The 27,388-nt window shown below is 34.6% G+C and overlaps 1 protein-coding gene across 5 annotated transcripts in view; it reads left to right on the top strand.

Moving 5' to 3' along the window:
- The window catches only part of LOC137403851 (voltage-gated hydrogen channel 1-like), an 83,398-nt gene that overhangs the window by 16,747 nt on the left and 39,263 nt on the right, over positions 1-27,388 (top strand). The gene's annotated exons all lie outside the window — the stretch shown is intronic.

Here is a 27,388-nt window from a genome sequence, read left to right as displayed (position 1 = left end):
GTGGCTCACAATTACAAACTAGTCCCAAATTGAACTTTCTTTCTTATCGGTGAAGTTGTGAACTGAACCTGAGGAATCTAATTATGTTTGTTCCACTGCATTTATTTTCGCATCACTATATTTTTGCACTCATCAGAGCTGCAAAATTAAGTTGCAGCGGAATTTTACTCTGTATGCTACTCACGAAACTAAATACTAGCGAAATATAAGTGTCCTAGGGTACAAATAAACTTTAATATCCTTAGAAGTCTATGACACTGATAGCTCACTTACCAATTTAGTGAGAGTTGAAGCATGTGGAGAAAGATGGTGGCCACTTCCTGTTTACTAACTGATAGAGAAGACAATTCATTCAAATAGCTCTTTGATGTGAAAAATGCCTTGGCACAACTTACCCCATGGCACAACTTACCCCGCCTTCCCCTATGAATAAAATGGTTTTATAAATTCTAAAAATCTGTCTATAAACTCTTCTAAAAAAGTTTCCAAACTTTAAATTTTAAACATGTAAAGCATCCATTACTGATCTATTTTGTAATTCACTGATCTCTTTTGTGAACCGTTTATAAATTGCTGTAGTAAATGTACACGATTGATGTACACAAGTCATGCAAGCTCAGCTGAAGAGGTGCATACAAGTGATTAGCAGGTCAATGCTATTGATTTTAATACGGCAGTTCAATTTTGTGTTAATGGTTGATGACATGTCACTTACAGCAATCACAATTGCTAACTGAATATAAGTGAAGTCAAGGGAGGTTAGTTGTTTCATTACGAGAACTTGTCAAGTTGCAGGAGTTATCTTCCATTTTAACACAAGAATAGCTTGTTTTGATGGTTATAAAACGCTAATCGTCTAACATACCGAAGGACTTTGTGTAAAGACTTATGCAAAATCTTAAATCAACCTAAATTCATGTGTTGTTATACCCCTTATTACAATTTTAACTAAAAAGTTATAACAAAGTAACTCTAGTGTTACAATATTGCATAATTAAAGCCTTGATAACAATATAGGCAATGTACCTTACTGAAAGGTGTGGTGTCATGAACCTGAAACAATCAGTACACTGTAAGAAAGAAGACAACTCCTATAATAGTGATCAACTTACGTTTTGCCTATGCTTCATTATAGTCATATTCATTATTCATCAACATTAACATTGTTGTCTTTATGTTTTCACTATAGAATAGTGCATTCTTTTCTGATTTTAGAGCTAATTAGGAGGTCAAGTTTAATGATCACCCATTTATTGATTCTTTTGTGCACTCCGCAATATCAATCCATACATTCAGGCTTCGTTCTTTCATTTCGGCATGCTTTCATTTTCATATGTCAGCGCATCTCGACGATGCTACCACGGTACTTAGATGATCGTCGATACTCCGGTGATCGTCGATAATAACCATGATCACACTATCATAAACCCATCTGCATTTGCATCATCAAATATTTCGTGACGTAGTGTTCTCATTTTTCTTTATAATTTTTTTCAAAAGAATTCTTTATTTTTCGTCCTCGAATCAAATACTAGTCCCGCAGCAGCTATCATAAATAGAGATAGATAAATCGCGTCATCCACTACTGCAAATTACTATTGCCGACATGGTTCACACTGTACAGACTGTCGTCGATACTCGGCGAAATATCGGGAAAGTTTGACAGCTGCATGCTATCGGTCTCCGGTGTGCATAGTCGATGAGCACCGAAAGGACAACTCCGACATACGGCGATATAGTGTATATCAGTGTATACCAAGGACTACGCCAAAGTACATAGCCTGGTTTAAACGAGGTTTTAAGGATATCACAATAAAGCTCTTCAACTTTATACATAAACATGTAAACCATCACTGTTTGGTTAGTGTACCAATCTTAATGCAAACCACTTTGTAACTGTTTATCGTTATATTTTTTAAGGTGTCACACCTGGTCTTTGATAGATTTATGTAGTAGAACCTGGCAGTAAGGCTGGCAATACCCAGGATGTCTTTCATTATCAATCAGATATCATATAAAAAGGTGGTTAAGAGGCTGGTTTTCAGGAACCAGATGGAGTCTTGAAACCAAAGAATTTTAGATGCCTGCTGAAGGCGCAGAGCATGTGTTTGAAGTTTGGATAGTATTGGCCAAAAACCGGAAATGCATAGCGTTTATGCAGACATACAAAATAACAAAGTGACATTTATTAATATAAATAATTAAAAAAATTATATTTGACTTCTTTAGTCGGTATTAAGTGTATGGTGAATTCTAATGCTGCCAATCATGAATCTTTTTGCAGAAAAATTGAAAAAAGATATTCTGTTTTAATATTTTTAGGCAGGCTAACATAAACTGTTTGTATCTCAAATGTTTGACAAAAAACTAGTAACTGAAATGCAATATACTTAACTAGTTTTAAAGTATTGTGTTTAAGCAACGCCTGAAAGATCGAGTGTGAGATATGCTTTGGTTTCTATGAGCAGAGACTATGTGTATTTTGAGAACACTGTCGCACAGACAATGGCTTTGCAATCTTTGCTGCTCAGAGGTGAGGAAGCAATATAAGGTTGAATGCCATTCCTATCACCACCAGGTGCCTTTTGGAGAATTAAACTTCAACCCGCTGTTTATAAGTCGACACTCTAGACCATTGACTCACTGGTGCTCTGCTAGCAATATGATAATTTCTGTAATAATGAACAAGTATAACTTAAATGAGCGATTTATATCGAATTTCAGCTTCGGTTGGCTGCGTATTTTTACAAAACGAGTAGACTTAACCGTTCATTGTTACACCTTTGGTTAGTGTATACAACTAGCGATGATAATACATATATACATAATATACATAATACATATACAATAACTGGTGTTGTCCAGGATTTCATTCCTTTTTAACCAGATAGCCTGCAGCACGTGTGTGCATTTTCAACACACGTGCGTTTTCAACACGGCAACAATCCATGAATGCAGTCATTGAGGGCAATTGTCCTTAAAGCTTGCGCAAGCACATTTTTGAGTTTCTCATCAAATAGTTCTAAAATTACCTATTGAGCCCTGCGTTGCTTATCACAATAAGTAGGTAAGCTATGGGTTACACGTGGAGCTCCGTCTGTCTGCTGTTATAACTCCTCCCTCATGCTAGAATTTTATTACTTCACTCAACACTGCTTTCAGAATTCATCCGCCTCAGCATTGCTGCAAGGCATGTGAATTAGTCCAGTATCTCTCTCCTAAGGTAAATGTCCTGACTTTGGGCCTCATGAAAAGATTCCTTTTATTACATTAAGTAGTACAATTATTTTGAAAATACTAACAACTATTTTGAAAATATCATTGCTCGCTGCTTTAACAATCTTCCACCTAATATCCGTTCTCTTAGCAGAGAAAGTCATTTTAATGGTTAACTGTTGCCTTTTTTTGTTTTGTTTTACTATTGTTTTATGGCCTTATTTAAAAAACCTTTCTATTTTTTATAATGAAATTATTGCCAATAAAGTACTATATATATATATATCACATAAGCACTTCAATTACAGCTTATATTATTTATTCAGTACAATTATAGTATCAAGCAAGATTATGAGACAATCAGAGTTTTATAAGTACTGTATATCTATATAGCTCTGTTTGAAGTAGCGTTTCATGTTGATGAAGGTATCACTATTCCAAGAGTTTGTTAGCAGAAGCTGAGATAATTTGTGTACAAATCTCTCTATTGAAATACGATAGAACTCTGCAACATTTTTTTTAGGAGCTCAGGCTGGCAAATTGTTTGTAAAAATGACTTCTACTTCAGGCATAAATAACTCATACTTTGACATGATTTTCAAACACGAGGCTTGATGACATCCTGCAGATGCGGGTGACAGGATACTTCTAAAGGGTGTCAATAATATTGGAACATTGTTTATGTAACATGTGACTCCATCTCTAGCTGCTTCTCTGGAACATGTCGGTATTACGGCAGCTGTCACCGCAGTTTAGCTTTCTGTAATTGTTTATATTTTTGGCAAGTAAAGTTGTTATTCATCAAAAGTTGTTTTATAGAAAGTAAAATGCTCCAAGAGTTTAAGGTTAACTAAATTCAAATCTATTTTTAGTTACATGAATATTAATTATTTGAAGAAAGCAGTAACTTCTTAGTTATGACTTTGTTTAATTTCAATACCCTATGACACTTATGTATTCGCCTCATCTAACTTTCGCGTTTTTGCAGAGTCATCCTCTCGCGAAAATTTTATGTGCAAAACTAAACTATCATAATGAACGAGTGAAAACGTGGAATTAAATAGTTTTGTTCATTGATAGTCCAAGAAACAAATGGCAGCAAGCGATCAAATTGCATTACCGATCTCTGCCACACAATTCTACCTGCGGTTCACAATTACAAACTAGTCCCAAGTTGAAAATTTGTTTCTTACCGGTGAACCGAACTTGAGGAATCTAATTGTGTTTGTTCCACTGCATTTATTTTTGCATCACTATATTTTCGCACTCATCAGAGCTGCGAAATTAAGTTGCAGCAAAATTTTACTCTGCATGCTACTCACGAAACTAAATACTAGGGAAATATAAATGTCCTAGAGTAACTAGCTTCATAATTGCTGCAAATTTAAGATACTTAGCACAATTCTGGGTAATATTGCATAAGCTCTGCGTGAAAATCTATGGTATAAGTCTGCATTTCGGTTGTGATTATGTCACTAAAAATGTATAACGTATCAATCAATCAGAGGAGGTAGCCTATAATCCAGCCTGAAATCTTCTACGGAACACTAACATGAGCTGCCCAACAAATGATATATAAAGGTACTGTAGTGCGCAATAGATAGTCTTATATGTACGGTCAAACCTTGACATATATATAGTTAATCTATTCCAATATTTACTTTGTAGGCTATGTTGAACCTTTCATATATCGGAGCATATATTTTTAGAAGAATATATAGTATTTTGCGACGTTTCGCAGCAATAAATACTTTACATAACTACATATATCATCAAGACAAACACAATATATACCACTATAAAGAAATATTAAGTGTAATCTAAATTATATGCCAAAACTAAATTAATGAAGTAAGAGATCAATGAAAAAAAGGTTTTTGTTCTCCAAAGAGTCGCGTGAATGGAAGTGTTGGCTTGGCGGTAGAGTGAGTCATAGAAATAAGTATAGTGTAACTTGTTTAGTTTAAACAACAAACAGTTTAGAATAACTTTAGCAAAGTTTTTATTGTTTTCAAGTTTGAAGTTTAATTTGTACTCACTTTTATATTCATAAAATTGTTTTGAGAAATTTCCGATGTCAAATATAAGGACTGACTTTATATGCGAAAAAAACATCTTTGGTAGACAATCGTAGGTCGAGGTGGCCATAAGTCAAGATTTGACTGCGTAGTATAAACTCTTGCAGAATTAGAGCCTGTAGTTTCATATTTTTGAATTGTAATCTAATCTTATGCATATAATACTACTTGAGGAGGTTTGTGAAACTTCTGTAAGTTTGTAGCTATTGAAATGCAACTACATGTAAGTTTAACTCAGTTATACTATTAAAAAGTGATACATATATGTAGAACTCTTTGACATGAAGAAATAATTTATTTGCATCCTGTAAGATCTTTAGTTCAAAATTGTAACCTTATTGTATAAATTCATATCCTGTTAAAGCAAAAGGCAAGATTAGCCACGGTGTTGCTAAAACAATGAATGCTTCAGATATTTTTTCAGTGATGTGTTTCAAACATTCAGTTTGAGCAAGTTATGGAGATTCAGACTTGTTTATTGATTTTGAATAGACTTTGTGTTAATGCATCTAGTTATTTTGTGTAGTTTAAAGCTTTTTTGCTATAGTTGCTAACATTTTTGTTATGCAGCTCTATGGCATTAGTAACACAAGCATGGTACCTTAGTTACGAAGGGTTATCGAAAAGAGGTCAGCCAGTCCTGTTGTTATTCAAATATAAAAAGCACTCTAATGTGATCTATTCTCTGAGCAATCATAAAGATTTTTCTTCATGAGCTCAGCAAATGTGATCATTGCTCAATCAATTGATCGTTTATTAGTGTGAGATAGAGAGCACTGATAAAATATTGTTGGAGAGCAGCGCAACAGACATCGACAATTTGTTCTTGATTATCCAGTTGACATTAAACATGTCGCAAAACATGTTTTGGTCCCACTGCTTACAATTTTTTGTCATACCTCAGCGAGTGTCTGCAAGTTGTTTAATGGTATGGCATGCAGGCTCTTTTTATGTTGGCCTTTAAAGTGACAGCTAAACAAAATTTTTGCTATAGTACAGGTGTTTAGCATTTTTTGATGACTATGTAGATAGACTCTTTTATTTCAAAAAGCAGGTTCTACCTTTTCCTTTAGCTATAACTTGTAGAGATGTGCAGGTCTGGAAGGACTCAATAGACTATGTCTAAAATCTTTTGGCAAAAATCGAAGAACAAGTTGAGCCCTAATAAATACAATGTAAAATTCAAATGTTTTTACATATTTACAATGTAATATATGTATATTTACATATATATGTATATATACATGAGCGACAATTAACACAAGTGAGTTGCAGAAAAGTGTGCTATTAGGAATGGTCAAGATCTCGAGGCAAGTAATCAAACACCCAGGCCTCTGGAAATACCCACTTGGGAGAAAACAATTTTTGTTTATATATATATACGCACACAGTTAGTATTACCAAGAGGCAAATCTGAATAAAGGATTTCTGTGAAGTAATATCCTACGCTAGCTCAGGTCTTCTACCAGAGACTTGGTAGTTTGAGTTCTCCCATCAATATCTTAGCCGTTCTCAATATCCCACCTTATGGATTCACTTGAGTTGATTGTTGACAGTATTTAGGCAAGCTACATTTGATGTGCAGGTGTTATTGCAGCCATTGCTCCAATGACTACCGAAATTACAGTTGTTCTTACATGCCAGTTCATTTCAACCTCCTTTCAAACTGAGAGATATTTATCCACTTTTTTGTTTTTTAATACTATTATATGTATATACAAAATGTATTATAATATATATATTTATATTAATACATATGTTATTCATACGCTGCAGTATGGATATATGACAGCATATGAATAATACAGCCGTTAATATATGTATATATACATGCATATATATACATGTATATATATACATATATTAACTTCAATACATACATGACATACTGTTCCAATGTCCGTAGAGTACATATCCAATCAACAGGCAGAGGAACAGCTTTACATGCTATTAGTATGTTTATGATACAGCATGCAAAGTTAGCTCATTGTGCTGGTCAGGCCTGGCCGGCTAAGTACAGTTCTGTAGATAGTTGCAAATACCTCTTGTGTTAACAGTACTATTCAAAGATACCTAATTACTATAATATATTAGCTAATAATACGTTGCCTAAATGCAATCACTATGTACGCAATTAGCCTCAGTTTCTTTACATTGTAATTCAGTTCCCTACGTGGTTGTTAGAGATAAAGGTTGTGCTACGCCTTGAAGAATATTTCAGCATTCAAAGGAGCTAATTTTGTAAAACATTGATAAAACAAGAGCTCAGATCAATTTGGGCTTTGCATAGAATGTCTCCACTATTATCAGCAATCAACTTGAAGCGACGGCTTATTAAAGAAACCCCTTGAAATTTCAAAACGTATCCTTTACAATTAACTGCATATCCCAAAACTAGTATTAAAGTTTTTGGTGAGCTTTCTTAACTCAAAATACTTTTTAATAATAAACAGCTTTAGAAAAAGATAAAGCAAACGTTGCATGTTTGTTAATAAAGTGCGAAATAAATATTTTCACTGTCGCTCGCTTAACCTGACAGAATACGACTGTCAAAGATAATTTCATATGTAGGCAGAGTTAGTTGAACTAACTCTTTTTTTGGATCTTCCCTTTTAGTGGTCAAGGTCACCACTTTATTTTCTCCAAACCGTTGTGTCCATTTTATAGTCTAGTTTGTTGTTGATGCACGGAGTGAGAGAGCCCAGCTATGCAGCTCTACTGACTCTACTTCTGTAAACATTATAGTCTGTAGTATTATAAATATTTATACCATTATAAATACTACAAATATATATACATGTACATGTATATACAGTCAAACATGAATAACTCGAAATTCACGGGACCGAGCGAAAGTGTTCGACTTATCAGAGCGTTCAAGTTATCAGAGCATTGTCACAAGTCCATGTATTTACTTATTTATTAGTAGATACATGTACATATACAAACTATAATATAAATCAAAAGCTCAAATGGCTTGTTTCAAATTAAGTGCTTCTAATGTAAAGTTTAAAACGTTTTTATCAAAAAGTATAGAGATTTTTCTATCACTTGAGATTGGTTTGTTGTTTGAGGTGATGTTATTACCAGGACGTTTTTTAGATTGACATTGGCAAAACTTGATCGTTGTTGAAATGCTCAAAAGAAAAGACATCTTTTTCTTTTGAGAGTTTCACTCACGATCAATTTAGCCGATTTTTCTTGAAGTTTATGCAGAGATTACCTCACTTTACCTTGCTTCCGAAGGGCGATCGCTAAGCGGATGTTTGGTATAAATCAAATTTTACCAAACTTTTAGAAAAGTTGTTGACAAAAATATTTTGCCGATGGTGGTAATAACGACGCTTATGAATTACGAAAAGTTGAGGTTTACCTCTATCGCTTGGAATAAAGTGATTTTCTAAAGCGATAACAACCGTTTCGGTAGCCGTTGGGCAAAAAACAGTTCGAGTTAACAGTGTTGAGTTCGAGTTATTTATAGCAATTTATCATTACGTGGGAACGGACCAAAGAAACCGTTCGAATTAACCATGTGTTCGAGCTATCCGTGGGCGAGTTATCCATGTTTGACTGTATATATATCAGAAAGTATATATATATATATATATATATATACTAATATATCTAGTAGAAATCTTCTGACTAAAAAGTGCTCAATGCCATAAAGGCAGTGCATATAGAATAATTTAAAAGAAGATACAAATTTTGACTATTATATTTACACTACTAATAGTTTCGTGTTAAAAACACTCATCAGGTGTATATATATATATATATATATATATATATATATATATATATATATATATATATATATATACATGTATAAGTATATATATCATATGAAATCAGTTTTATTAGGTACAATAACGTACATGTATTTGTTGATTCATCTATCAACATGTAGTGTAATTGTTTATAACTACAAAGGCTGACTCAATTATGTCCTAATTGCGCTGTCATCCTGATACACTACAGACTCCTATACAGGGTTCCCAGAGCCGACACTTTCCTTCACTGCATCAGAATTCTGTTAGGTCTCATTTCTGGCGATTCCATTCTTAAAACTATTTTCCTATCTACTGTTCATCTCTCCTAGAGATTGTCCTTAGCAAATCACTTCTGTCTCTACCTGCTGTTCTGCTCATTTACTCACTCCTGAACTCGTTTATTCTTGTCAACCTCAAAACAAACCTAATGATCTGCACAAACCTTTAGCAGATGTTATCAAAAGGTATTTCTCTATCAATTTCGGTTGTTTGTATGGTTGGAGTGATTCGCTTTAAGATTAAAATCGGCAAAGCTTGATTGCGGTTAAAATGCTCAGAAGAACAATACGTGCAAGATGGCATCACTAGTTGCTTTCGTTGCTATAGTTGATAACGGCTGTCGTGTTCAAGTTGCAGCAATACGCACTTTTATTCTCTCGATCGTCTTTCTCTTGACCTGAGCATTTTAATCACGATCAAGTTTTGTCGATTTTAATCTTGAAATATCCTGGCAGTCAGATCATCCCAAACATAAAAACAACCGCGATTGATAGAGAAATACCGATTCTTTTTAATAAAATTTACTGGCATTTTGTGCAGGTTCATCCTTTAACTCAGCGACATCGACATCGACTTTCTCTCTTCTGCACAGTGTTGCCATCCCCATGCTGCAAATCCTTTACAACCGTGTTATGTGATCCATCCATGCTTTTAATTTACCTGATGCCTTCCTATCAAGGATAAAGGTAACCAAATGTGTTTCAATAAAACACACATAGCAAAGAACTAAGGCTATTCGTTTATAGATCTTAAGCTTCAGATGGTTACTTGGTTGAATCACATTCGGACACATACCCGGCCATCAGAAACCATTATGCGCATACAGATAAGACAATAAAATTTTCAGAAATCTTCTACCTTGAAAATTTGTAGCATTCGGTTGAGCGCTAGCAAATCATAATAAATGTGACAGATCGTTTGAGGTGTGTCGACACAAAAGAGTTGTTTATTTTTTACAGCAATATCTCTTGAGGTTATTCTTATAGTGCACTACAAGAAAGCTTTGATTACAGAAATGTCCAGTTTGGGTTTTCCTTGCTTTGTGCTTAAACATTTCATCTAGTGGACTATCAAAAAATTGTTAGCAGCAACTTGGATTTACTCTACGACCTCCGCAATAACAAGCTCGAAAATATGGCTACATAGACGATTAGTACAAATATGGGCAACAGTGTATTGAGTTCTTACTTTTGTTAATATTGTCATGTTGTTTTGTTTAAAATGTTTTGCCGCTGCTCACATTTCATTGGCTAATTCTGGTAGTGATGAGCCCACTCTTTTCATTTTCAAAATTACCAAAGTCATGTTTATCACTGGCAAAGAAAATGGTTGAAAATTGTTCAAACGTGTAACTCAGGTGGCAAATGTATAACTATAGTGGGCAATATTGAAAAGGGGTGTATGAAAACCATCATGACTATAACACTTTCTCAGTTTTTAGTCACAAATGAGTTTGAAAATGTGCTGTAAACTACCCACTATAGAGCAAACCCTTTAATTTAGCTATTGAGTTACCAAGAGCAATTTAGACATTTGCTAAACAGTGCACGTTAGGAGGCAGGTTATTTTCATCAAAGTTCCAATATTAACCCATAATATTTTTTCCATTTTTTCTTTTATGTTTTTGCTACAGAATAAATCTAGTTGAAAAAGCGTTCAAGTAGCTGAGCCTTTTTTATTAATACGGCAAGTGACTTCTAGTCATTGAACTATGGTAACTAGCTTCTAAAATTTTCTTTGGTATTTTCACCGATTACTTGAGGTCAGTATCTTCAGACCCGTGGAAATGAGTATAATGGAAATTCTGAAACAAACGTTTGAATCAGAAATGCACAACAAGTTAGTTGAAACTAGAGTGATTAGCATCAGCGAATAAAATAGCTTGTGTAGTAACTTCCACCTACAATATGCCACAAGAAATGATTTCGTTTGTTTTGGAAAATCAGCAAACTAAAATCAATGTTTAAAGGGCGTTTGTCTTGCATGTCCTAAGAGTGGTAGTTTGAGTCAACTTCCTAGCAATGTGATCCAATTCTATCAGAGGTTTGATAGGTTATTGACCTCTTTATGAAGTAATCTTAGACTCCACGCAAAGTTTTCACCAAATATAGATCATCATCAGTAAATTTAGGCTTGTATTGTTTTCTAGCAGTAAACAGCGCTGCCCTGGATGTTTTTCATTTGCAATCATTTTTAATTCATTTGTTTGAGGGGTTTCTTCTCCGGAACCAGATGAAGTTGTGAAACAAAATATTTTTAGCGACTTGATGAAAAGCACTGAGAATATGAGTGTGAAGTTAGAAGAACTTGGCCAACAAATGTAGCAAAGCAGTGTGGCGCACACACAATGACGCAGTATTTATTAATATAGATTTAGATAAGAAATAATTAGAGAAGATATAATTTATTTTATAATTTATTTATATTTTATAATTTAAGTTATTTTGAGCAACTAGTAAAAGTAAAAGGAAAAATATTAATGTTCAAATAATTAAAATTTAAAAAGGCTTATAAGAAATGCTTGGCTAATGCTTTAACGCCCAAAGTGAATTCTTCTTTATTGAAAAATATTCTAGTTTATAATAATTTTGCGTCTTTGTTCTGATCAGGTGCAGAAATTCTTTTTTCTAATAAAGTTGTTTCGTTTGTGAGCCTGATCTGTATGATAAAAACTAATTTTGACTAAGCAGGTTCTGTATTGTGATGTTACGCATAAACATTGGTAACGAACGAGTTTATGATGTTGATTAAACTAAACTATATTTTAAATCTAACTAAATGAGATTTTTAGCAGCTAGCTGACGAAAGCGACTTTGTTTTGTCTGGAAAATAAAAGTCTATGCAGCAGTAAACTTGTTCCGATTACTGGTTTGGTTCATTATTGAACGATGCTTTAGACAGCGTTTGAAAATGTGTTTTTGTTAAAGATTTTTAAAATCGTTTAAAAATGTTTCGGTACATGTGTATTAACGAGTGGTGCTGTTTTGAGGTAGTTATTCTAATGGCTTTTTCTTTAATTTTGTTATAAATATTCATTGCAGATTCAACTTTTAGGCAAACATTTTTTACAATGAACCATAGCTAACCGATAATGGCACACATTTAGTTGTTGGGAGTTGTGTCATCATGAAGATTACATAATTTTTGCAACACTTTTATTAATGCATTCTAATCTAATCTTACAGACACATTTAAAAGGTGCAACTGCTGCTATCTAGTTGTTATTCAATGTTTCCTATCAAGGCCCAGAAATGAGATTTCATCGAACTCTGTCTAACGGTTATGTGCGGGTGAAATTGGAACAAAAAGTAAAGCTATAACTTCCTGTAATAGATCCTCTGCAAAAACAAGTGTCGGTACAGCGCTGTGTGTTTTACATACAATACTTTTAAAATATTGATTTTCGGTGCAAGCTATAAAACTGAGGGCACAAAAACATCATGTAGGCATATGGTCCATTTTAGTTCCATACCTGTTAGCATGAGGTCGGCATAACTTACAGATGAACTTACACAGACCTTTAGTTAATTTTATTAAAAATTATTGGCATTTTTCTATCATTTGTGATTGTTTTTATTATTTGAGGTGATCTGACGGCTAGGGTGTTTTGAGATTATATGAACAATATATTTAATTTAACTTAATTTAATTTAATAATATATTTAATTAACAACATATATTAATTATATATATACTATTTAATAGTATAAATATACTACTAAGTATAAAATAAACAAGTGTTATACAAATAAAATAACTTATTTTGTCAAAAACTGTTTTCTGCCTACCTGTCTTACATCGGGGTTAACAAAATACATTGCACAACTTTAGCATCAACAAAGTACAAGCCTAGTTTACAGTGTTGGTGTGTATGACTGTTTCTTGTCAGTGTTACTTGTCGCTGTCAATATACATGCTTATATAATAAAATATTATATTATATATAATATATTGAGCAAACGTCGTGTTTTATTTTTTGTCATAAAACTTGATATTTTTTAGTTGTACTGATAAACTTTTAATTCAGTAGTACGGTATTTTCCATACATTTGAGTGAACCTTATCATGGGGCGCAGTCTAAATTCCATGCTTTACTTCTTTACCTTAATATATAAGGTCACCATATTATGAGACACGCGTTAAAACATGTGAAAAACAACAAAAAAGTCGCAACAGTCAGCTTAGGCAACTTCATTGGATAAAGTATTCTTCTAAAAAGCCCTCAAATTTTTGTCCTCAATGCCCAAATTTAACAACTGTGCTATTTCGATGTCACCAATCGGTTGCGGTTCAATACTGATGCCGGCTTTCTTTCTCAAAGCCCTAACAATAGTTTGGCTTCACCTTTGCCCATGTATCCACAGTCTACTCCCACCACGCGCCACTGTGACAGTCTCCTCGCACACTGTGACAGTCTCCTCGCACACTGTGGCAGTCTCCTCGCACACTGTGACAGTCTCCTCGCACACTGTGGCATAACTTGCCAGTTTCAACTCATTAGCATGTTGCTTTACTGATGCCATTTTAGGAAGTTTATTGAACGAGTAAATTGAACATAGTAGCACACTTGTCTAGCAGGAATTGTGATTATCTTAGCTGTGATTGTAGTGTAGCCACCTTTAAAATTCAGTTCACACACAGGGCTGTCGAATGAAGCTAGATCAGAATGAGTGATAATACACTTTGTATTGCAAAACAACAAGAGCACAGAACAACCAGCTCGATTCAACCTATTCAAAATGAACACTAGCTATTTTACGTTGTGTTTAACGTAATGCATTGCGTCAAGCCTGACCCTGTATTATGGAAAAGCAAGAAGCAATAAATGGCGCATAGACAAAGGTGAAAAGCCTTCAAATGTAAATATAAAATATGCCTGGTTAAGGCGTGGTCACACGAGCACCGAACCGACGTAGGATCGGTTCGGTTCAGAAGCTGGCTCGGTTCGTGGCACATGTCACACGGCATCCGAAGTCACTTCGCTTCTTAGATACCATACGTATAGAGACAGGACACTGTTTCATTAGTAGATTTTATGTATTTAAGTTAAATATTTCTATTGTAAACAAAAAACTTTGAGGAACAATTATAAATTATAATTACACAGCGATTTATCAGAAGATCGTTCAGCTGCTCAAAATAAATCACTCGATACAAAAAATTTGCCAACCCTTTCCATCAACATAATTATATTATTTTATTAACATATGAATGTTTTTCTATGCTGAGTACATAACAAACAAAAACAGTCTTCATCATAGTACTGTGGTTTTACATAAATAAATAAATCAGTCAACGATACTTCATCAGGATGAATATGACACATTACTTATATTCTACACGAAAGAAAATCACAACCATTCTCTTACATTTATGCAAAACTTAAGTGCAACATCTTACATTTATGCAACACAATCGCAAATCCGGGTGAACCTTGTCGTAAATTGCTTCATGTTGTTTATTTAACGAAATAAAAGTATCGTCCAATTTCTTTTTTAACTTTGCTCACACGCACGTAAGGAAAAATGTGACGCGTGCTCGCTAGAATTCTAGAATTTTAACCAGCCAATAAAAGCAAGGGTTCGGCCACGAAATTTCGAGCAGGACCGAAATAGTTCGTTTCAGCCAGAAATGTCTCCGGCCGAACGTTTTACAGCTGAGAGCGACGTTGTTTTGCGTCATTTAGTTCGGTTTGGCGCTCGTGTGACCACGCCTTTAGTGTTTTAAAAAACTTTAGGTTTTGAAGTGTGCCGATAGTGCAAAAATACGGTAATTGCTAAAAATGCCTGCTTTATGGTTGGGATGTGGTTTAAAATGAGCTATATATGTACATATAGATACTGCATGCAATGACCTGCAATACTTGCAGCATGCCCTTTTAGCATTGCATAATGACTTCAATAGGTATGAAGATCCGGAGAGACTGATGACTTGCAGTTGTGGGGCAATTGGCCAAAACACGCCGTATGATGTTTGAACTTTGGTCTAACTCAGGTGTTTTAGGCAATAATACTTGACTCACTTGATGTTATTAGATGTTATTAAATGCAATTGGACCTGGATCTGAAGAAAAAAGCAAACACTATATAATAAAGCATAATAGAGTATTGTCGATGCTTGATCCAATGTGATCACTGGCATTGAAACCTTAAGATGGTTATTGATTATTTCTTGATTATACAAAGCAGCAAAACTACCGTAATTCACCAATTATTCTTTGCAAATTCTTTCACTATTTTACTATGTAATTTAAACTGTCACTAAATTTAGTTATATTTACATAAAAAGTTATGCCCAAATCGATCTTTTTTTTTTGTTTCTGTTATGGCAGTTTTTAAAAAACTGATAATGTTAAGTTTAGTGCAAAACGCATCCAAAGCGAATAAAGAAAGTTGTACAGTGATTGTGAATCAATCCTTTTTTTACCAATAGTTGGGCTTTGACAGTGAGTAGTGCTGTGCTGTTAAAGAGGGGAGCAGATATTTGCTAGTTGTTTTCAAAAAAGATCATTTTTACTTTATCCTTTAGCGTTGGTGTTAGTTTCTCACTTGTACCATACGAGGATGCCAAAATCTTTACAGAATTTAAGAAAAAATCGCTTTTTGCTCCGTATGCTAAAAAAAGAAAGTAGCGGAAATTTGAGTTTGATCAGCTTTGAACCGAAAGCGGAAGAAGGGTAAGTAACATGGGCATCTCTGACTTATCAAAATTATGTGACCTTAATTGAGAAGCTAAAATCTGTATATATTTAGGATTGCGTTTTGTTTAATCAATACACAACTGTAAAACTGTCCATGTTTAACTTAGTATCCTAGGACACTTATGTATTCGCCTTATCTAACTTTCGCGTTTTCGCGGAGTCATCCTCTCGCGAAAATCTCATGAGCGAAACTAAACTATCATAACGAACGAGCGAAAACCCGAAATTAAATAGCTTTGTTCATTGATAGTCCAAGAAACAAATGACAGCCAGCGATCAAATTGCATTATCGACCTCACCCACACCATTCTATCTGCGGTTCACAATTACAAACTAGTCCCGAATTGATTGTTTTTTCTTATCGGTGAACTGAACCTGAGGAATCTAATTATGTTTGTTCCATTGCATTTATTTTCACATCACTATATTTTCGCACTCATCAGAGCTGCGAAATTAAGTTGCAGCAAAATTTTACTCTGTATGCTACTCACGAAACTAAATACAGTCAAACATGGATAACTCGTCCACGGATAGCTCGAACACATGGTTAACTCGAACGGTTTCTTTGGTCCGTTCCCATGTAATGATAAATTGCTATCGATAACTCGAACTCAACACTGTTAACTCAAACTGTTTTTTGCCCAACGTCTACTGAAACGGTTGTTATCGCTTTAGAAAATCACTTTATTCCAAGCCATAGAGGTAAACCTCAACTTTTCGTAATGCATAAGCGTCGTTATTACCACCATCGGCAAAATATTTTTGTCAACGACTTTTCTAAAGGTTTGGTGAAATTTGATTTATACCAAACATTCGCTTAGCAATCGCCCTTCGGAAGCAAAGTAAAGTGAGGTAATCTTTGCATAAACTTCAAAAAAAATCGCCAAAATTTATCGTGGGTGAAACGCTCAAAAGAAAAAGATATCTTTTCTTTTGAGCATTTCAACAACGATCAAGTTTTGCCAATGTCAATCTAAAAAACGTCCTGGCAATAACATCATCTCAAACAACGAACCAATCTCAAGTGATAGAAAAATCTCTATACTTTTTGATAAAAACGTTTTAAACTTTACATTAGAAGCATTTAATTTGAAACAAGCCATTTGTGCTTTTGATTTATATTATAGTTTGTATATGTACATGTATCTACTAATAAATAAGTAAATACATGGACTTGTGACAGTGCTCTGATAACTTGAACGCTCTGATAATTCGAACACTTTCGCTCGGTCCCGTGAAGTTCGAGTTATCCATGTTTGACTGTACTAGCGAAATATAAGTGTCTTAGGGTATCGTGAGCAGTTTTGTTGAGAAACCGAAACTGTTATAATCAAACCTACATCAGTTTAGCAGAAAGTTAGTTAAGGATAAAAACTCACTTTCCTTTTCAAACAGCCATAAAAAAACTGTTCTTTAACCATTTTCGATGCTTTGCCTCAGTACTATCGTAAACTGAATCTCTTCTGTAATAATATTACAGATGATGATAATATATTATCATCTTATGGAAACTTGATAATCGTGTAGATAAAAGCATTTGCTAGATAAGAATCTCTTTTTCCTAGATTGTAGGAATCTTCATCCTTTGTTATAGGGTTTGTTTGATGTTAGACTAATATATTGCTCTAAGCTATAACTCCTATGCCCAACTCACAGCTATCAGCGATGTGCATTTTAAAACGCTAGCAAATACGCTAATAGACTTCCTCTTAGGAAATTTAGTTCTTCCTGCTTTACACATCCTCAGCATGACTGATTTCGTCATAAGGTGACATTGCAAGGTTTAACACGTAATGCTGCCTGCATGCTCTTGTCACTGAAACGGTCTGTTTTGTTAGTGTAGCAGTTCTTCCTTATCACTGTTGCATGCCAGTAAAACTTTTTGAGTCTATCACAAGCTGCCAAGAGGAAAAACAGATGTTTTTTTCTAAACATTTCACATTAGGCTATTTCATTCATCCTAGCGCAAAGCTGTCATTGATAATATTTATCTCTTGGGAGCTAGGTATTAGAGCTATAGAAATCTAAATAACTTTATGGTATGCTAGAGAGTGTGACTAACCAGGCTTGTATTTGTAAAGAAGTATTTTTGTGAATGGCTAGTCGGAAGCTCAAAATGACTAACACATAGTGAAATTTCCAACACCTATGCATTTACGACTTGCTTCACAGATTAATGTTCGTTTGCTAAAAACTGTGAAGGCTTGTCACCTTCTCTCAGCATAGAACGATTATTCTAGCAACTTGTAAAATAGGTGGTCAGATTTGAGTTTAAAAAATCATAAACTGGTTTCAATAATAACCTGAGTGAGCCAATTGGAGTCATTGGTTTCAATATAACTCTTTTTAAAATTAAAATGGTTTTGCTAATTTAAATTTCATCAGTTTTGCACTATAATAAAAACCATTTAAAATTATAAAAACTAACCTACCATTTTCACTTAATTATCCAAAAAGACAAATACAAAAATTGACCTACCAGAGATCTACTCAAAAAGTTGAAACAAAAACAGTAAATAATTTGACCTGACCAAGGTACATTTCATAAGATTATTCGGGCAGCAAAGACGTAAACCGGATTAAAACAGTTAAGATTAAGGCAGCAGGCAAGTGTAATCTTTAGATTAGAGAGCAAACAAACAGAGGTTCTCTACAAAACTGAAGTGATTTGCAAATATTCTTCATAAACAATTGTGTACCCATGGAGACAAACTGGGGTAGCAGGTCATATCAACCTCAGTTGCAATACTCAATGACGCAGGTAGCAAGAAATAAGCTGTGTCATTCATATGATCATTTACTCATCTACTTCATATGGTATATTCATATGGTATATTTACTCATCTCACCGTGCGAGCAAGTTCATTTTTTAAAATTTTCAGTAGACCACTTGCTGAATGCCATGCATTGCACAGGTATTAAAATATAACTTATAAACAGTGGCAGGTAATGTAGTTGCCTGCCACATGCCATTAGCCTGGCACATTGCCAATGACGAATACTCTAGTAAGCTACTATCCGTATTGATAAACCTACTAATAGTGCGAGAAAGCTTTAGTGACGTTGCATAACGCAGAGTGCTATGCGTATTTTAACCGACATAACGACTCATATCACCCAATGAATCCATTGCATCTCGCGCAGCTTCGCTGGTTAGATTATGAAGCGATCTTTCCTTCCTAGATTTTAATAGGTATAGCTGGACAAACCGAATGTTGAACTTGGAGATTTATATATATATAGGTATAGTAGCAAGGAAGACAAACCCTCATCATGATGTTAAGAAACTTGCTTCACAATGTCTATCAACACTCTAGAATAAACAATCTGTAAAACTCTAAAAATATGAAAGAGAAATGGTGAAGTCTGAGATTGTGCTCAGCTAAGGAAATATGAATAATATAACAAAAAGCATATGTTATATTAATAAATCCTACCTGGTCTTTGTGTGTCTGTCTGTTAGTCTATGTAAATGCTATGCGTTTCCACATTTTGTGCCCAATTCTGTCTAAACTTTACACGCAAATGCTCCGTGCCTTCCACCAGGTCGCTAAAAGATTTATTTTCTGAACTCTGCCTGGTTCCTGAGAACTTGCCTCATGAATACCAACCTGCAGGCTATCATAAACCTGAGGCATCGCCGAGCATTAGTGTTATATATAGTGCAATACATATAATATACATTTTGTATATATATATATATATATATACTAGCTATAAAGATAGCAGCTAAGAGAACAAGCTGGAAAGTGCATTCATATTGAGCAGTTGTGAAAGGAAGCCTGTGAAATAAAATATCCGCACATACAAGTGATTTGTAAGGAATTATTTGTTTAGCTTTGACATTAGTCAACATAATGAATTATGGAACAGTCAATATTGTACCTCGGCTTGTTGGTTGACTTTCAAAAATATTTAGTAATTAAAGCTGAAATATTCCGTAACATAGACAAGTTGTAGAGCTAAACAAACGGTAAATGTGTAATCACTGAAAACCATCTAATTTTTGCTACCAATTGTTTCACTGATGGATTGCTTTGGACTAGGATGGGTAAATTTGGTATGAAATACAAACTCGGAAGCCGTGAAGTTATTTAAGGAATCATCTCTTTAGGAGTATGATGACGCTGCCTTCAATGATTAGTTGATGGCCTTTATCTTTGTGTCTGTTTATTAAATGTTTGTTTCGCGATAATTATAGTTTTCAAGATCTTGTATGGTTTGTGCGCTCATTTTGTATATGACAGTTACATGTTTCCAACTCATTCGAGCTTGTGTGATGTGAACAAATTGTATACAGCCTCTAACAACTATTTCGAAAATATTATTGCTAGCTCCTTTAACAATCTTCCATTAATATTAGTTTATTTAACAAAGAGAGTTGCTAGAAAGGGTACATGCCAAAATGTTAATTTGATTTGGTTAACTAACTGTCGTCCTTTTGTCATTTTATGATTCCCTTATGGCATAATTTAGAAAGCATTTCTGTTGGAAAAAAACTATTGCCAATAAAATAACATATATATACCAGCACTTTATATATATACACGCCAACACTTTACATGTATGTATATTATTTTATTGACAATAATTTTTTTTCGAACAGAAATGTTTCCCAAATAATGGGAGAAAGTGAGTGCTCAGACTCCCAGGTCTCAGGTAAGAGACCCGAGTTTAAGCAGACATTATAACTGACTTGAGTTAAATGGTTGAGGAAACAATTTCTTTATAATTGCTTTGACTCTGCAAGCGATGAAGTTTAAACATCAGCCCTCACTAATCCTTTTACAGGCTTGCTTTGCATCTTTTAGAACTATAAACTAAGGAATGCTTGAGTGTGTGTTCATTGATTGCAAGGCCACTTTGTAAAGCAAATAGAAACAACAGAGGCTGTTGACAGGCAAGAATTGCTTTAGTTCCTCCTTTTCGAATGCCTTTAGGTAATCACGTAACGTAAAGATGTGAAGCTTTGACATTTATTTGTTTTGTCTGCATGTATGTAAAATCTCTTAAATTTTTCATTCTTCCTTTTGTTTGCATTCTGTTTGTATTGTGGTAAGCTGAGGCGCCACTTGCAACTCAAGATGCTTTAAAAAAACATCACAATACTTTCTGCGGTTGGTCCTGTATAAAATACAAGATCTTAGACAAACTGCGGCGCAAAGAGTAATAATTTTAACATGTTAGCCTTTAGATAAGCTAATCGGTATGGAATAAAGTCTAAAGTTGCAGGACATAAACTTTATAGATTAATCATTCAAATACGCTAAAATTAAGAAAAAAATGTCAACTGAGCTATGGCTTTCGAACTATATTGTTCATACAATGATCAAGTTGTCAGTTGTCTAAATTAAGTAGGTACTGTATTTTTTGTTAAAACAATCATGTATGTGGTGTTTATATTTGTAAGCTTAGTACAAAGTTGATTTTTATTATTTTAGTTTTATTTAAGCTTGAAGATAAATTTTTGCAACAATTTTGAGTTGCCTAAAGAGTAAGTTCAATTCTAATTTTGAAAACTAGGTACGTGTTCATTGATGGCAATTGTCCTCAACTCTTTTGCTACCGCCTTAAATTCTTACCAAACGATTATTCTGCCCAAATTAATTCAAACAGAGTGTTGAAAAACCAACATAGCGCTAGTATTTAGGCAATATCTCAAGAATAAAAACAGATATTATTTCACTGTAAAATGCATCTTATTCAGAAAATTTTTTTACAAGATAAGTATAATATTGTTTAGTGAATCTCACTTTTGTAATTTTTCTGACGCTTTCTTCGCGTTGAACGAAAGCATTGTGTTTCTTATTTCCATGGCGATAACGATCTGGTTTTGCCGTTTTGAAAACTAATTAGAAATGGAAATGTTGAGCCAAAAAATTTTTTATTAGTCGCACGTGATTGGCAAAAAAGGTTTTTTTTGTTAGAGACCAAATTTGAGTAGTCTAGCTAATGTGTAGGCTTCGCAATAAAAAGAAAAGTGAAACCTTATAGATAAACTGATACATCGGCTAATGGTCTGTACTTACATTACCGCGAATTGTTGGAATTGGCGAACCAAAAGATTTTCTATTGGTTGCTTGTGATTGGCAACAAGGTTGTTTTTTTTGAAGATCAAATTTGATGAGTCTAGCTAATGTGTAGGCTTCGTAATAAAAAGAAAAGAGTAACCCTATTGATAAGCCGATACATCGGGTTACAGTCTGTACTTACATTACCGCGAAAGCCGATACGTTGGCTTGCGGTAGCGAAAGAGTCAATGCATGCGAAAGTACATGCTTGAGTTTCTAATCAGGTAGGTTTTTAGGAGCCTGGTTCTCAGGAATCAGATGGAGTTTTAAAACCAAATATCTTTGGCGATCTGGTGAAAGGCGCCGTGTATATGCTGGTGAAGTTTAAAATCAGCCTAAAAATTTTGAAATGGCAAATGAGATTTTATATAAAGGTCAAATATTAACAGTTGCAATAATATAGTTTTGCTACAAAACATCCAGGAGACTAATGAAACTTTACAAAACAGCCATGTCTGCAAAAAAGCTATCAGTTTGAACACGCAGCCGCGTCATTGCGAGTTTTACTAAGAAAAGCTAACCTTGTTGAAAGTTCAAAGGTACCATACATCAATACTAGCAATAAAATCAAAGCATGAACTCTACTCATTTACAGGACAAAAATGTCTGCCATTCAGTTAGCTCCCACTTTATTTCCTGATAGATAAAAGCTTTTTCATCTGGTCTTCCTGTTGCAGCTAAAATGAACGACAGTTCAATTCAGACACTTTTGAAAATAATGGATAGTAATCCCATAAGGTAGACAGGATGCATGTCCCTTCTAAATGGTTCCACTTTTATTTTTATACACAATTGTCATCTGATTTAGTTCAATAAATCTGACACACTTGGGAGTTTCAAAAATCTGAAAAAATCAATTTTTCCGGCAGCTGTTTTAGACGTGATAAATATCTTCTTAAATTTGGAGTTATGTTCTACTTTTTATGTTTGGAGACCCTTAACATTAACAGTTTTTAACCATGTTTGTGGTTTCAATATGATGGTATACATGAGCCCAATACTGCCATGAATCCGTCCATTTTTCACAAGCAAAGTTTGCTTGTGAAAAATGGATTGTGAAAAAAACCAACCATTTAATGGTTGGTTCAATTAGCGCATGAGGTTCACCAAGCAGTGGTCTGTCCAAAATTCTTCTTGGCTATAAATATAACAGAGAGTAGTCCAAACAATATTCTGTTAAGAGACATCCGGGTTTTGCAGCTGGGGTATCACTGACACACTTTGTGTTTTAAGTCGTACAAACTTTTGTACTAAAGTCAGTATGTCGAGAGACTATTTGCAGATGTTCTGTAAGATACACACCTGAAATACAAAGATGCTATGTTAATTTTAAATATCATCGGATGTGCCAATATACCAAATTATCTATTTTAGTTGTTCAAAAAATATCCTTCCAACTAGAAGCACAAAAATAGCCATTGGCAGAATTATTTTAAATGTTTAAAAATTTCATACTATTTTTACTCTCGAAATACGATGAGATGATAAAGCTGTGAGTGACACTAGCCAATCGGGCATATTTTACCGCAGTTACGATCGAAACTTAGATGTTTAGCTTACGATGGAAAGCCTTTATGCTTAGCCAACTAAAAGTATTCTCAAAATTTGTGTAAATTGCATTTTTGCTTATTTAGAACCATTGAAGGCCAACATATCATTATTTGAAGGTTTATTCATAAATAGCAACTCAGTGTAGAGTTATTTTAGATTTCAAAACTTCATGACCGGATTGGTCAGGTTACCATTTGTTAAACTTTTACAGTTGTGATAAGAAAATAATTTGTAAAGAAGTTATATTTAGTTGCCTAGCAGACCTTATGGTAGTTTGTATAAAACAAACAAGTTTTTAGATTTCCAAACTTTCTTGCAGTAAATAGCAGTAAATAGTAGTAAATGACCATCAAGTACAAAGCATGTTTTTACCTACTTTAACCACAAAAAAACCTTTAAGATTTGTTTTAATAAGAAGAGCTTGAACACTTTTAATACATGTAGCATCCATCATCTGACTTTGACTTACTGCTGCAGTATTACCAATAATCAGCCTTTTGCTTGTTTTGAGTTTTGCATGAATCAGTTCTGATAAAATGTTTCATCAATCCTCAGTTTTTCCTTGTTGTGCATGTCTTGAAGAAAATTTGTGAGCTTAGACTATTGAGACAGTCAGCAGATTGTTAAAAATATTGCATGAATCACCAGAGACAAGCTCTACAGGTTGTATGAAATGTCAAAAAAAGATTGTTTCTTCCTTTTTCCTAGCGTCATGAGTTGCCAAAAACAAAAACTCAGTTTGGTAACGATGTTTGAAGTACAGGAAATGTTTATGCTGGTGGCAAAGGTGAAGCTATAGTCTGTCTTGGGTTAGTAATGAACTCGCATTAGACACAATGAGAAGCCAGGAGCATTTCATAAAAATAGTACTTTATCTCATTAGCGTGACAGCTATATACTAAATAGAAGTACGTAGTCAAATATTAGCTGGGCTATAAAGTTGGTTCTTTTTCAAAGGTTTTGACAGTTGTAAATGGAATGCTTGAAATTTTTTCAGCTTGAAAGTTGGCTCACAAACTTTTTAATGCTACTTGCGTTAGCCAACCTAAAGGCAATAAAATGATTCCATTTTTTAGAATTTGCCAACCAAGTGGGCAGATGTAAATAAAAGCTTACTTTTGCTGTAAGAAATAACAACTAAATGAGCATAAACCAATGTTGTATGGCTTGAACGCTTGTGCCAATCAATTTTACAAAAAAATACGTTGTACTTTTTCAAAGAGAAGTTGATATGACTCCCAAATTAGCATGTTTCAAGACCTGGTCAAAGCCACAGGCTGAGTTTTGACTAAAATAGTAGATTTCTCCATCGTTTCTCCCACAATAGTTGAAGCAGTACATCGGTGATCAAGTTCACAATGCCCAGAGGTATCCTCTACTTGTAGTAATTTGGTATACTGTATCCTGTGGCAATGCCTCAACTAGTTCTTGCTTGGAAAATCAAGCAGAAGAGTAGATGCGCAGGCAGGGCGAAGTTTGACAGCAACTGATTTGAGCGTCAATGATTTGTTTTAGCCTGGTTCACATTTTATCGCTTTATATCAGGGTTGTCCTCTCGGCCATTATTCGTCAACTATGTGCGTCATCAACTGATGATATCGCAGTCTAAACCTTGCAGCTGTTAAACCTTGATATTTCACAGCGCATCCATGACATTCTGCACTCTGTGCACCATTTTGGCAATGATAATTGGATGTTGCCGATTACTTGATCTATATTTTCTTTCAGGATATTTGCTGCGGGACTAGTATTTTATTGTTTCAGCGACCACATTGTATAATCTAAACACTATATTGTGGACTATTCGAGGGTGTAAACACAGATGAGTTTGTGATAGTGTGGCCAATGTTATCACAGACAATCGCCGATGATTACGGATGATATACTGTGTACCAACTAGTGAACTCGTTGGCTGCACTGTTAGCTAGGTTTTAAGGTCGACTAAAATGATCAGCACATCATTATAACAATTCTATTAAAGGGCTAACAAAAGCGTTTTTGATAACTTGATTGACCATAATAGCCAGTCTGACTAATAGCAGTTCATGTACACCTTTATGGACAAAATCATCCTCCATTCATCTAAGCTTATGTAACTAACACCTAACATCAGCTCTCTATGACATTGGTTTGTCTAGCCATCTCTCAATTCTATACACTTATCATTGGCTTGAATGGTTTACTTCACGCAATACCAATTAAATAAACACTTTAAAGGGTGACTGTATTAGTGGAATCCCTGCGGTGGGTGTGAAAAGCTCTTTAACAAGTAACTTGTCAGTTTGTTTTGTAACATCAGCTTCCTATAACATTGGTTTGTCAAGCCATCTCTGAATTTCAACCATTTGTCAGTGGCTCAAATAGTTTGCTTCACACAACACCAATTGAATACATAGTGGCAGTATTCGTAGAATCCCTGCTGTGTCATGTGAAAAGCTATTTAATTAGTAACTGGCCGGTTTGTTCTGGTTTTCGTTGGTTCTCCTGTAGCCTAAGAGGCCAATCTTTTGCACTTGATGCATAATTAAAAATTGTGACCTGAGATCTTCACAAATAGTTAATGGCTAAAGATAGCTGACTGCTTTTTGAACATCAGATGTGTTCAGTGAAGTTTTTATTTTATTCATATGGGGTCATCCTCAAATCAAAATAGAATAAGTATTAAGCCAATCGCATCACTCAAAATGAAATATGAGTGATAACTCCAAGTTTTTGGATACAATGATTGCTCATCGTGTAGTCCCACTCAATGATGGATATTCTTTCACTGGTTGGAATGATATTTGAAAGTACTACAAGTGACCTACAAATCACTAGTCTTACATCGATTACATAAACTTACACTTTCACTTACACGATATTCTAGGTATAGCTACTTTGACGTAAGTCATTCGGGTGGTGTTACACGGGCCCACTTTTTACGATTTATTAGCTGCAGCGACAGCTCAATTGTTATATAAGGATTAGAAAAGGCTAACAAACCATTTGCAATAAGCCCATTGTTCTGGGCTACTAGTGCACTCAAATTGTAACCAGACACTCGAATAACAACATAACCACTCTATGCTTTCAAGTTTAGTTATTGTAGCCTTCAAAGCCAATGGAAATAAAACAAACAAGCTATAATCCTCGTCACATTACTGCCAGATATATGAGGTTTTAGTGCTTGTTGCTTTTCATGTACCTTATTCTTAAGTTTTTACCCCTTTTTTACCATGTTTTACCACAGGTTTTAAGCCTTGGTCATACGGCAGCCAATTGGAAGCTTCCGGAGCACGGGTCAAAACTAAACTAAAAAAATTAGCTCTGTTCTAGCTGTTTTCTATCTGGGAGTTACGTGATTCTATTTTCTGCCTTCTGAATAACTATTCAATCGATTGTTTGTTACGAAATAAAATAAATTTTGTAATCGATAAGAATACTTTGTCCAATCATATGCGAGTTTCGCTTACGCCGTGAGCCAACCCAAATTGATCATGACCGAAACTGTTTGCCGGCAAGCCTTTAGACTTTGGTCGCACTGGCTGTCTCTTGCAACTAAAGCTCTTGACATCAAGAGCATATGGCTTACTGTGTAGCCACACCTTTGGGCTTATAACCTTCATAATCTTGTAACAGACTGATGAAACCGACAACAAAGAGACGCTAAACATTGCCGTGGCAACCGTATACCTCGCAGGTTATGCTTGACTACCCAAGAAATGGCCATATAAATAGTGCTGG

Source organism: Watersipora subatra, chromosome 9 (assembly GCF_963576615.1).
Source record: "Watersipora subatra chromosome 9, tzWatSuba1.1, whole genome shotgun sequence".
Taxonomy (NCBI): Eukaryota; Metazoa; Bryozoa; class Gymnolaemata; order Cheilostomatida; family Watersiporidae; genus Watersipora; species Watersipora subatra.
This window is presented reverse-complemented; position numbering and strand designations above follow the sequence as displayed.